General features: G+C 35.7%; 1 protein-coding gene across 4 annotated transcripts in view; it reads left to right on the top strand.

Moving 5' to 3' along the window:
* Positions 1-10945, top strand: part of syt1a (synaptotagmin Ia) — a 286593-nt gene that overhangs the window by 158650 nt on the left and 116998 nt on the right. Inside the window, exon 1 of one of the 4 annotated variants that reach the window (XM_056455586.1) lies at positions 9580-9745. The exons of the other annotated variants lie outside the window; for them this stretch is intronic. The gene's annotated coding sequence lies outside the window, so the exon portion shown is untranslated. Of the gene's footprint in view, positions 1-9579; positions 9746-10945 lie in introns of those variants that run through there. 4 annotated transcript variants of the gene reach the window in all.

Genomic DNA, 10945 nt, shown 5'->3' with positions numbered 1-10945 from the left:
AAGACTCATCAGACCAGGCAACGATTTTCCAATCTTCTATTGTCCAATTTTGGTGAGCCTGTGTGAATTATAGCCTCAGATTCCTGTTCTTAGCTGACAGGAGTGGCACCTGCTGTGGCCTTCTGCTGCTGTATACCATTCGCCTCAAGGTTCACCATGTTGTGTGTTCAGAGATGCTCTTCTGCATGCTTCAGTTGTAACGAGTGGCTATTTGAGTTACTGTTGCCTTTCTATCAGCTCAAACCAGTCTGGCCATTCTCCTCTGACCTCTGGCATCAACAAGGCATTTGCGCCCACAGAACTGCCGCTCACTGGATATTTAGTTTTTTTTTCGGACCTTTCTCTGTAAACCCTAGAGATGGCTGTGTGTGAAAATCCCAGTAGATCAGCAGTTTATGAAATACTCAGACCAGCCTGTCTGGCACCAACAACCATGCCAAGTTCAAAGTCACTTAAATCACCTTTCTTCCCTATTCTGATGCTCTGTTTGAACTGCAGCAGATTGTCTTGACAATCTCTACATTCCTAAATACGTTGAGTTGCTGCCATGTGATTGGCTGATTAGAAATTTGCTTTAAAGAGCAGTGGGACAGGTGTACGTAATAAAATGAGTGTGTATATATATATATATATATATATATATACAGTATATATATATATATATATACACACACTCATTTTATTACGTACACCTGTCCCACTGCTCTTTAACGCAAATTTCTAATTCAATTATTTTTATTTACTTCCAGCTAAATAAATAAAAGTATCTGTTTGTGGCAAAATGTAGGAGTGTCAAATGTTGATTTGATGTTGGAAATGTTGCAAAAGTTGAGAAAAGTATAACTATGTAAAGTAATAACTATGACTATATTAGTCATAGGCAAGACAATACAAAGAAGTTCTAGAGTAAAATCTTTAGACATTTTTGTGAATTTTACTGTACATGTAACTACATATATGGGTTCATTAAAGTGAATCATGGGAAAGAACCTGTCTCCTAGAGTCTTCAAATTATACACTGATAGTTGATGTGCTTAATTATATGATCAGTATTTTACCACTGCTGCAGTTCGTGTTTTTTCCTTTGCATAATGTTTTTGCATAAAATTAGGTGAATGAAAATTGATTTTTCAAATTGTAATGATTAATAATTGTTGACAGTTGAGTGACTGATTCATTTTTAATCAGCTTAATGGTTTAATCAAATGCTTTAATGTGAACAATAGCACTCTCCAACAGGAGAATGCTACGTTTAATCATTTTAGGTCAAATCCCTTGTCAAATTTGAATCAAATTTAATTTGATTTATGGTCAACATATATCATCTGGGTTCTCGTTATCTAAAGATTTGTCCAGATGCAAAGTCTATCAATAACATAAGAGAAACAGCGCTTTAAACACACACAAAGATTTTCACAGTATGGATGCCAGCAACATACAGTGACTAAATCAATGTGAAGACATCTTAAGCATTACATTGACACGGTTATAAGTCATTCTAATACTCGCAAAGTGATCATATATCGATGAGCTATTGGTCTTTCAGTAGTTCATCTCAATATTGCCATGGGTTGAATAATAAAAATACCATATTGCCATGCAACCATGTGCATAATTTATGTATTATTCTCACAATTTGTTAGTAATTGTGAATATTGATTTCTAGGCCAAATAATACATCTTTTCTTTGAAATAAAGAACAAATTACACTATACAATAAGAGCTTTCCCAGTTTAAAAGCTCTTTTGTTATAACCATGACCGGTGTTTACTCTGTATACAGGCATTGCCATGGTAACAGATGCAGCAATGGGAATTGAGCTATTATTCCTTAGAAGAGAAGAAGGGCTCAATCAATTAGCCACCAAAGAAGCATCTGACCTCAGATCCCAAATTGCAGTGCCTTTTGCGGCGTCCCTTATTGTGCTAGTCTGGTTCAAAGGTCATGCATTGTTCATTTTAAACCAGTCGTCCCCAAGAGGGCAGTATTATGCACTATGTAAACTGCAAAGCGATCAGCTGTCACTGATTACACAGCGGGTTCCATCCTGATACTCACCATCGACTGATATGTGAGATTTGATAATGTTCCTTTATTGTTTTACTGAGTAATTCATCATTTTCAGTGCCAGATATTGGTGGTTGCTGTGAGAAGGGTGTGTGCATTTGCTGAGCATGTACAGGTGACACGGGCAGTGCATATAGATCTAGTATGCTGAGAGATATGGCAGACATACCCATGTGGCTTGAGATAATAATAGCTTTGACCAAACATAAAGGTGAAAAAATAGCACACTCCCCCCAACTTGGATCAATAAGCTTACATTTATGTGGCAAGCATGCGCACGGGTCGCTGTCATTCTCACCTCTCCTCTAGAGCCAGTTGGCTGACTCTCAATTTTCTCTGTCAAAGAGCTGAATATAAACCATCTACCTGCAGTGCACCGTGAGATCCAATACACATCTGTTTAAATAAAAAAATAAGGCGAGAGACACGTCCCCCTCGAAAGGTTTGCTGTTTAGAGCAGACGGCTTAACAAGGGTAATCATTAAGCTTTGAGTCTGTTTGTGCTGGGTTTGATTTCCTGCCTGACTGCCTGTGTAAGCACACACACTTCCTGTTCCATCAGTATCATTCCACACACTTCATCATACCACATTCATGAAGATATGTGGAAATGGGTGTCCAGAAATATGATGTATTAGCAACGTATTGTTTGATGGTGAAAGATGGTTTGACTTGCATTGATTGTAGTCCTTTTATTTACATAAATCTATATACAATCTGAATATCTGTTCAAAAATCATATTTGTACATAACCTAAAGTCATTCCACACATATCAGTATCAGTCTTGCATTGTTATAGTTTGTAAGATTTCTGTTTCCCAATTATTTTCTCCATCATTGGTGGTGTACAAATAGATGCTCTACACTGATATACCTCAAAAACACAGAGCAATATTGTGCTGGCGCCATTGTGATGATGCCTTTACGATAGATTTATTTAGCAATGCAGTGTTGATAGGTTGTTCACACAAAGGTTTTTTTTTTTTTTTTATCTCAACTCTTTGGCAAAGACATTTTAAAGTTAGGGAGGGGACTGCTAGAATCGGAATCGGAAAAAGGTTTGTTTTTTTATAATCTTTTTTTTTTTTTTACTTTATTTATAGAAGTAATTTGGAAAACATAACACCTAATAGTTTACATCATGTATATATGTATATACACCTGATACCAACGAGAACATGCACCAAAACACTAACAAATATAGCAATTTTACAGCACCATCAAAAAAATCTCAGACTAATGGAATAAGAAGCAAAATAGAATGACATGTAAAAAGAAAGGAGAACAAATATTACAGAAACTAAATAATTACAGAGACATTATTAGCATATGCATCTAAGTAAGGGGCCCCATATTTTATCATGCATCTTCTGTTTGCCAAATCTAGTGAAACGTAACCTTTCCAGCTTGTGGGAAGAAACCATTTCAGCTAATATTTAAAAATAAACTTGGAGTCGTCGTGGATTTCCACTCCATCAGAATTACTTTCTTGGCTAGCACCATGCCCAACATAAGGCAGAATTGTTGATGTTTAGGCCAGGTTAGAGTCTGTTCTGAACATCCAACCAATGCTAATTCCATATCAATTTAATGTCTATTTTAATTGTCCAAAATTGAGATACTTCTGGACAGGACCAGAATATATTACCATAGGTCTTTATAAACTTAAAGACACGGTATGTAATTTTCACAGAAAGAGAGTGTTTTCACAACAAACAATAGCGCATTTTGATGATACTGTAACCGAGTACATAATCATGGGAGATGGTAGTTTTTTAGTACATCCTACAGGACTCCTGCAGAAATGTTGTTAATGGATGAGCTAAAGTATTCAACACTTATCACCATGGTGAAATAGTGAAACAGAGTAAGACTGAAAGCTGTTGAAAAGAAAAGGGAAAGCTGAAACAATTGCTTATGAGAGACAAGCATGAAGTGGCCTGAAATCAGCTGAACTTTTATTATACCACAGTCCACCACTTCAGATTCTTCCAATCGTGTTTATATAGAGGAGAAGTGTTTTATTATACATTTTAGGGTTTTGTTATAGTGCTGGTCTGTGCAGTCTAATAAAACACACAAACATATTAAAGGTGCTGTATTTAAGTTTTTTTTTACTTTTCTAGAGCATAACAATACCATAATATGTTTGCAGATATTTAAGAAACATGCTAAGTGAACATTCTTGTTTATCTGAAAAACAATGCTGAAGTCAGATATTCTGCTTTGAAAATGTGCATTCTGTGCTGGAACGTTTGTCTTAGTTTTGGTCCCTTATTGCCAGTTTAGCCAATTATATTTCAGTACCCCGGGTTGCCTTGGTGAAAAACAGCATATTTCATTTATTCAGTCATGAAGACTTTTAAAGTATGCTTCCACGACTGAAACAGAGAATATATGTGCACTCACTGCACTCTAACAAATAGATAAGGTTTATAATTTATTTAATACATATTAAACCTCTTTAACATTATTAAATGTGCATGCTGAATCACTTATATTTGTTGGCTTGCACTGAATCACAGTTCTAAAGTTTAATTTCAAACGGTTTATTTCATTTTCAAGATCTGAGGTAATCTGCTGCTGCTTTCAGAGTATGACAATAAATGTCATGTAAAATGATGTTCAAACTCACATTATTAGCATTTAACACTGAAAAAAGCACATGAGGTGTACCTGAGGTGATCATTGTCATAGTTTTCTTTTGTTCAGCAGCAAGAAATAGAAGCCGTTCTAAAATCTAAATAGGTGTTGGATAGGACAAATACTCCTTTAAATATGGAAAATATTCCTACAATTGTGTGCCGTTGCTTTTAGTTGGACCATGGTTTTAATCAACCTTAAATTAGCCTTTAGGCTCGATAGTCAGACATGCTCCTGTTGGTGTTATCAATCTGGCAACCTTTGCTTGCGTGGATTCATCAGAGGAGAGGCCAAGTGAAAATGTGTTTTGAACTAGGATTGTAATACCTTGTTCAACCACTGGGTGTCAAACTTAGATACTGCACCTTTAAAGTGTCTTTGGCATTTTCCTGTTTTCTATAATACCAAACTGAATACCAAATTGAGGGTGTGTGACATCATTAGCATGGTGACACAATACATAGTCCTTGTCACTTGCTTATTTCTCTGAATTTGATCATTCTTAGAAACATTTGAAATAATGTAGGTACACAAATCCTAAAAAAATAAACAATGTATTCTAGTGGATTCTGAATGTTTTATTAACAAAATCTCACATATTGCTCCTTTATTGAACATTTCATGATATTTTGAACCATTTTGTAAACTTGTAGTCTAGCTCCATTCTGGTATGTAAAGGCCACTGCAATTGAGTCAGTCCCTAATGAACAATCCCTAATGTTTCATTATAGTTGTAAAATGAATGACAGTTCTCGTTGACTTTAAAATATAAAAACCACAGGCTTATGGAAGAAGTAAAAGGATCATAAACAGTATATAACATGGTGAGAGTATACACCAAAATCGAAACCTGACCTGTATCTGTGTGCGAGTTCAAAAGCTGAGTGGATGTCATTAATGGCCAACAGCTTATTCTATTGCTGAGAGGCTTTTGCTAATGTAAACTGTCAGATAGAACATATTGCTGCCTGAAGCGCACATGTACAACGGAAAAATGAACCGTCACAGCATGAGATCGGTATTAGTTGGAGTGTGAAAAAAAATGGGAAGAGAATGAGGTCAAGAGGGAGAGAAACAAAGAGAGAGAAAGGCAGAAACTGATATGGCACAAAGAGAGCAATTTTTGGTATTCCATGCATTGGACCTGAGTGCTCTGAAGTGTGTAGAGTGAGTGATGCGGAAGTTCATTCAACCTGCGGTAAGTCCACCCCCTCTTCCCTTTCCCTGTTTGTAGACTGAGGCAGCGATGAGTGTTCCTCGTGAAGGGCATGACCTTCATGACAATTCAAACCATTTTTATTCTAATTCCTCCATTAGACTGTGCAAAAAAATCCTTAACTGAGCACCTGAAGTCAATTCAACAAAAGCCCAAAATGGCTCATTTATAAAAATGCCTATGTTTAAATCTCATTATTAGCAATATTGTTGTTGTAAATTGGTTTGTCATCAAGCTGAGCTCATGCTGTGTTTATTACAGTGGCTTTTTGGGTCTCTTTGGGCCAGCACTCCACCCCCAATCCCCCCTCCCAGACAGAGCATCTGGACCAGGGGAGGGCCAGGCAGCTGCTCTAGGCTCACTGTTCATTTGCATACAGTTTCTTTGGGAATGCCCTTGACTGACTCCTCAAGGGGACGTGGGCTGCATCTACATTACCGAGAGAGGGAAAAAGAGCAAGGAATAGCAGCTTTAGGAGGCATTCACACAAGATGTGTTCTTTGGTTCAAAACAGCTTGACAGAGAGCATTGTCTTTATAGGCAAACATAAATATGCTTGTCCTGCAGTCATATTCAGATCCTTATCACTGTTGGCCATTTGCTTTATCTATAGCACTGCAACTTGGACAGCAAATATTGTAACTATTTTTAATTATATATATATATATATATATATATATATATATATATATATATATATATATATATATATATTATATATATATATATATATATATATATATATATATATATATATATATATATAATTATATATATATATAATTAATGTTTATTTTTCCCCCTATTTTCTGTTTAACAGAGAGAGTTTTTTCAACACATTTCTAAACATAATAGTTTTAATAACTCATTTCTAATATATGTTTTATTTTATCTTTACCATGATGTCAGTAAATAATATTTGACTAGATATTTTTCAAGACACTTTTATACAGCTTAAAGTGACATTTAAAGGCTTAACTAGGTTAATTAGGTTAACTAGGCAGGTTAGGTAATTGGGCAAATTATTGTATATCCATGGTTTGTTCTGCAGACAATCGAAAAAATATATAGCTTAAAGGCTAATAATTTTGAACTTAAAATGTGTATTAAAAATTAAAAACTGCTTTTATCCTAGCCGAAATTAAACAAATAAGACTTTCTCCAGAAGAAAAAATATTATCAGACATACTGTGAAAATTTCCTTGCTCTTTTAAACATCATTTGGGAAATATTTAGAAAATGAAAAAAAATAAATAAATCAAAGGAGGGCTAATATTTCTGACTATAACTGTATTCAACTGTGTGTGTGTGCGTATATATATATATATATATATATATATATATATATATATATATATATATATATATATATATATATATATATATATATATATATATGCAAAACCCTCTATATAAGGTTATTACGGTTGTTAGCTGGTAAATAATATAGCTTTTTTTCATGAATGTCACTTTACACAATTCTTTGGTTTTTAACATAGTAGATTTTGCATCAAAACCAGCTAAATCCACTTGTGTGTTTTTTTTTCGCAAAAACCTAAAATCCATTCATTTGGACAAGACAGTGTAATTAGTTAAAAATCACTAAGGATGCAATTAGAAATTATTTTTACCAAACATAAAACACATTACACACACCACCTAAAATTGAAAATGCATAAATATGTCAAGTAGGTGGGTGCTTATTCTGCTGTGGTGACCCCTGATAAATCAGGGACTAAGCCAAAGGAAAATAAATGACTGAATTCTGTCAGGTGAATTAAGTCAATGACATTAAAACTTACAATAATTAAATCTTAACAATTAGTTGTTATTTTTGATATTTGAGGTTTAGATTTAATTTATGTAAAACAATGTAAGCATTGTAAACTAAGCTTCATCAAGGATTCAAATAATGTAGCTAGTGTAAAATGTACAGTGCAAAACATTCTGATAAAAAAACTTTCTGAAGTGTGTAAACATTCAAATAAAGTGCATCAAAACTGCAAGTACAACAGAGCAAAACATCGAGAAACATCAATATCTGTAAAATGCCCATTTATATAAAAGCTTATCAGACATATAGTATGAAGTCGTATAAGTAACGTATAGTTTTATACGTTAGTAAATAAAACACACAGTAGGCTACTGTTCAAAAAATAGAATGTCTCTCAGACACTTTTAGAAGCTGTCATTCATCCATCGTCACCATACACAAGGTCTTGATCATAGCATCTCTTTTTCATCTCTTCTGTTTACATCATGTCATTGCATCCGTGTAAGAATGGCATCTTGTTTACCCTCACCTTTCATGAAATGGAGTTGTCGTTTACTGTATAGTAAATTGGACTGTATAGTAAATGCATTTAACAATTCTGACTGTACAAAACGTTTTCTTTTTGTTCTTATAATGTAGAAATTTTAAGGTAATAGACATTTTTATTTGCCGTTCAGTGACAGCCATAAAAGCTCATGGAGTACATCGAACTACATATTTTAAAATTTGAATCTGAATCCTCATAAAAGCTGGCTTATCAGCGCGCTGCTACATTGAAAAGATGATTCGATTCGATCCTTCTGATTGGTTCTTGGGACATATTGGCTTTTGCTGTCAAAGGCAGGTGGCATTTAGAGGCTTTTGCCAACAAACTGTTATTTCTGAATGGGCTGACGCTAAGATTTAGATGATTTGAAGCAAATATATTTGTTGAACTTGTGCCTAAAGCATTCACTCAATGCCATTATCTCAATTTTGGTGGAAGTGGCGTTGAGTTCAGTTTGCATCTGAACTCTTCATATATATATATATATATATATATATATATATATATATATATATATATATATATATATATATATATATATATATATATATATATATATATATATATATATATATATATATATATATATATATATATATATATATATAATGAAGTGTTTAACGCCAGTAAAACAACTCACCATTCCTTTGTTATTACTTTAAAATTGACTTTATTTCTTGTGAGCTGTTTTGTATAGTTAAACAGAGCCCATATTCTGTATAAGTTGGGGTTATTATTTGCAGTAGATTTCCAGTTAAATTCCCGAAGCTAATTTCGTTAGTTTCTTTTCCCAACATGACATGTTGCTCATATTTTGATGATTTAATCAAACTAATAAAGCAAATATTGTGTAAATGTCCCCTCTAAACATCACTCATTAACAATGTTTGGATAAAATGCACACACATTGTACGTCATGCTTGTACCCCTATCCAAACAGATCTGTGATGCACTTTTGGGTTACGTCCCACTGGTTGAGAAGCTCTCCAGCATGCTGTGCGTACTGAACAGTATACAGTTAATTACAAGCTGGTGCTGCATTCCAATGCAGCTTGGGTTATGCTCATCTCTTTCTGGGAAGACAAAAGGATAGGAAGAGCTTGTTTGTTGAGTAAAGAAACAGAATGTATGTACAAGAGAGTGTATGTGTCACAGCGAATGAGTGAGTGCCTAGAGAGAGAGAAAGAGAGAGAGAGAGAGTGCGCATGTGTGACGGGAGAGAATGACAGCGTGTGTGAAAGAAAGATAGGAAAAGGGAGGGTGTTGGGGTAGGTGGGCGGGAAGACGAGTAGGAAGGCTGAGAGAGAGAGAAATTCAGTGCTGCGTGTCAGAGCCGTGTGTAAGTGAGAGAGAGAGGGAAGCGCGTGTGCACAGGGCATCCGTATTTCTGCAGGACAAACGGAGGTGTTTTCACTCAATTCTATTACAGCCTCCACCTCTTCTGCCTCCCACCATCAAGCGTTGAATAAAAAACCCAGGAGTGACTACAGTTCGCCAGGTAGGGACATTTAACTGTACTGAGAACAGTGTTTCTCTTCGTGTATCTTTGAGTGTGTGTTAGTTAACTATAACCTCAGTAACTGAGTGTGTAGAACTGTTTCAGAGACGCTGCTATTAGTTTCAGACACTTGGAGTGAACTAGATAATGATAATTGACTGTGTTTATGTACTATACTACGTGCCTATGTGCATGCATATGTGTTTGGTTATATTCTCAGCCTTTGTATTCAATTACCGAGTGAAAACAGTCCGTAATAGCACTCAGCAGAGCGTGAGACACATTGCTTCCTACCTCCAGTGCCTCGTGACGGCTGATTCCTGGAGGAATAACTTCAGTAGCTTCCTGCTGTCTGCTGCCGCGCTCACTACTTCTGACATCGGCGATGAGGAGGTCATCTCCAAACTGTTTTCTCCCTGCCCAGCCGTTTTCTGTGAAAGCTGTCAGTTTGAGAGCTGCTCGAGGGTCTTTCTAGACATGAATGTTGTTTACAAAGCGCATCTGAGAGGATGGACTGCTTTGTCTAAAAGCGTAGATATGGAATGCCAGGGAAACAGCTTTTGTCTGACATTACTGTGGGGAAATTGTGGATGGGTTCGTGATTATACCCTACACACCCCTTCCCCCACATGCCCAAACATAGCTTTCATCACATACCCCCCTTTTTTTTTCCCAGCAGCCCCTGACGTATGGAGTGATCAAACCTCAAGGCACTATCACCTTCCGTACAATCATTAATCCCCGCCTTTCACACTCTCAGTGATGTCAAACCCTACCTAATTGACAGATCTCTTCAGGTTTCACCATTTGCAGCCCCTCTGTGTTCAAGTTAAAGCTCCGTTCCTCCATTAGCTCATGATCTGAAGAAGGAACAAAGGGGCTGCTGGATTGCGGTTAACATGCACAGTTGTTCCCTCATTTCAAAACATGAAAGAGGGGAAGAGTGGCTTATTGCGGAGCTTCAAACAACTTCTCTCCATTTGGTTCCATTCTCCTGCCTGGCATAATCCTCAAAAGCCACTGCATGCCATCCACCCCTTTTTTTAAAATGGATCTTTTCTTAATCAAAGCAAACTGCACTCAAGTTCCTTTTCCTTTTTTTTTTTTCCTGGAAGGATGTTTTTTATATCAATTTATTTTACATTCTGTGCTTTCAAATGTTAATTTGGACTTTTAAGGTTGTACTCCAGACGTTGATTT

This window comes from Danio aesculapii, chromosome 4, assembly GCF_903798145.1.
Source record: "Danio aesculapii chromosome 4, fDanAes4.1, whole genome shotgun sequence".
NCBI lineage: Eukaryota > Metazoa > Chordata > Actinopteri > Cypriniformes > Danionidae > Danio > Danio aesculapii.
This window is presented reverse-complemented; position numbering and strand designations above follow the sequence as displayed.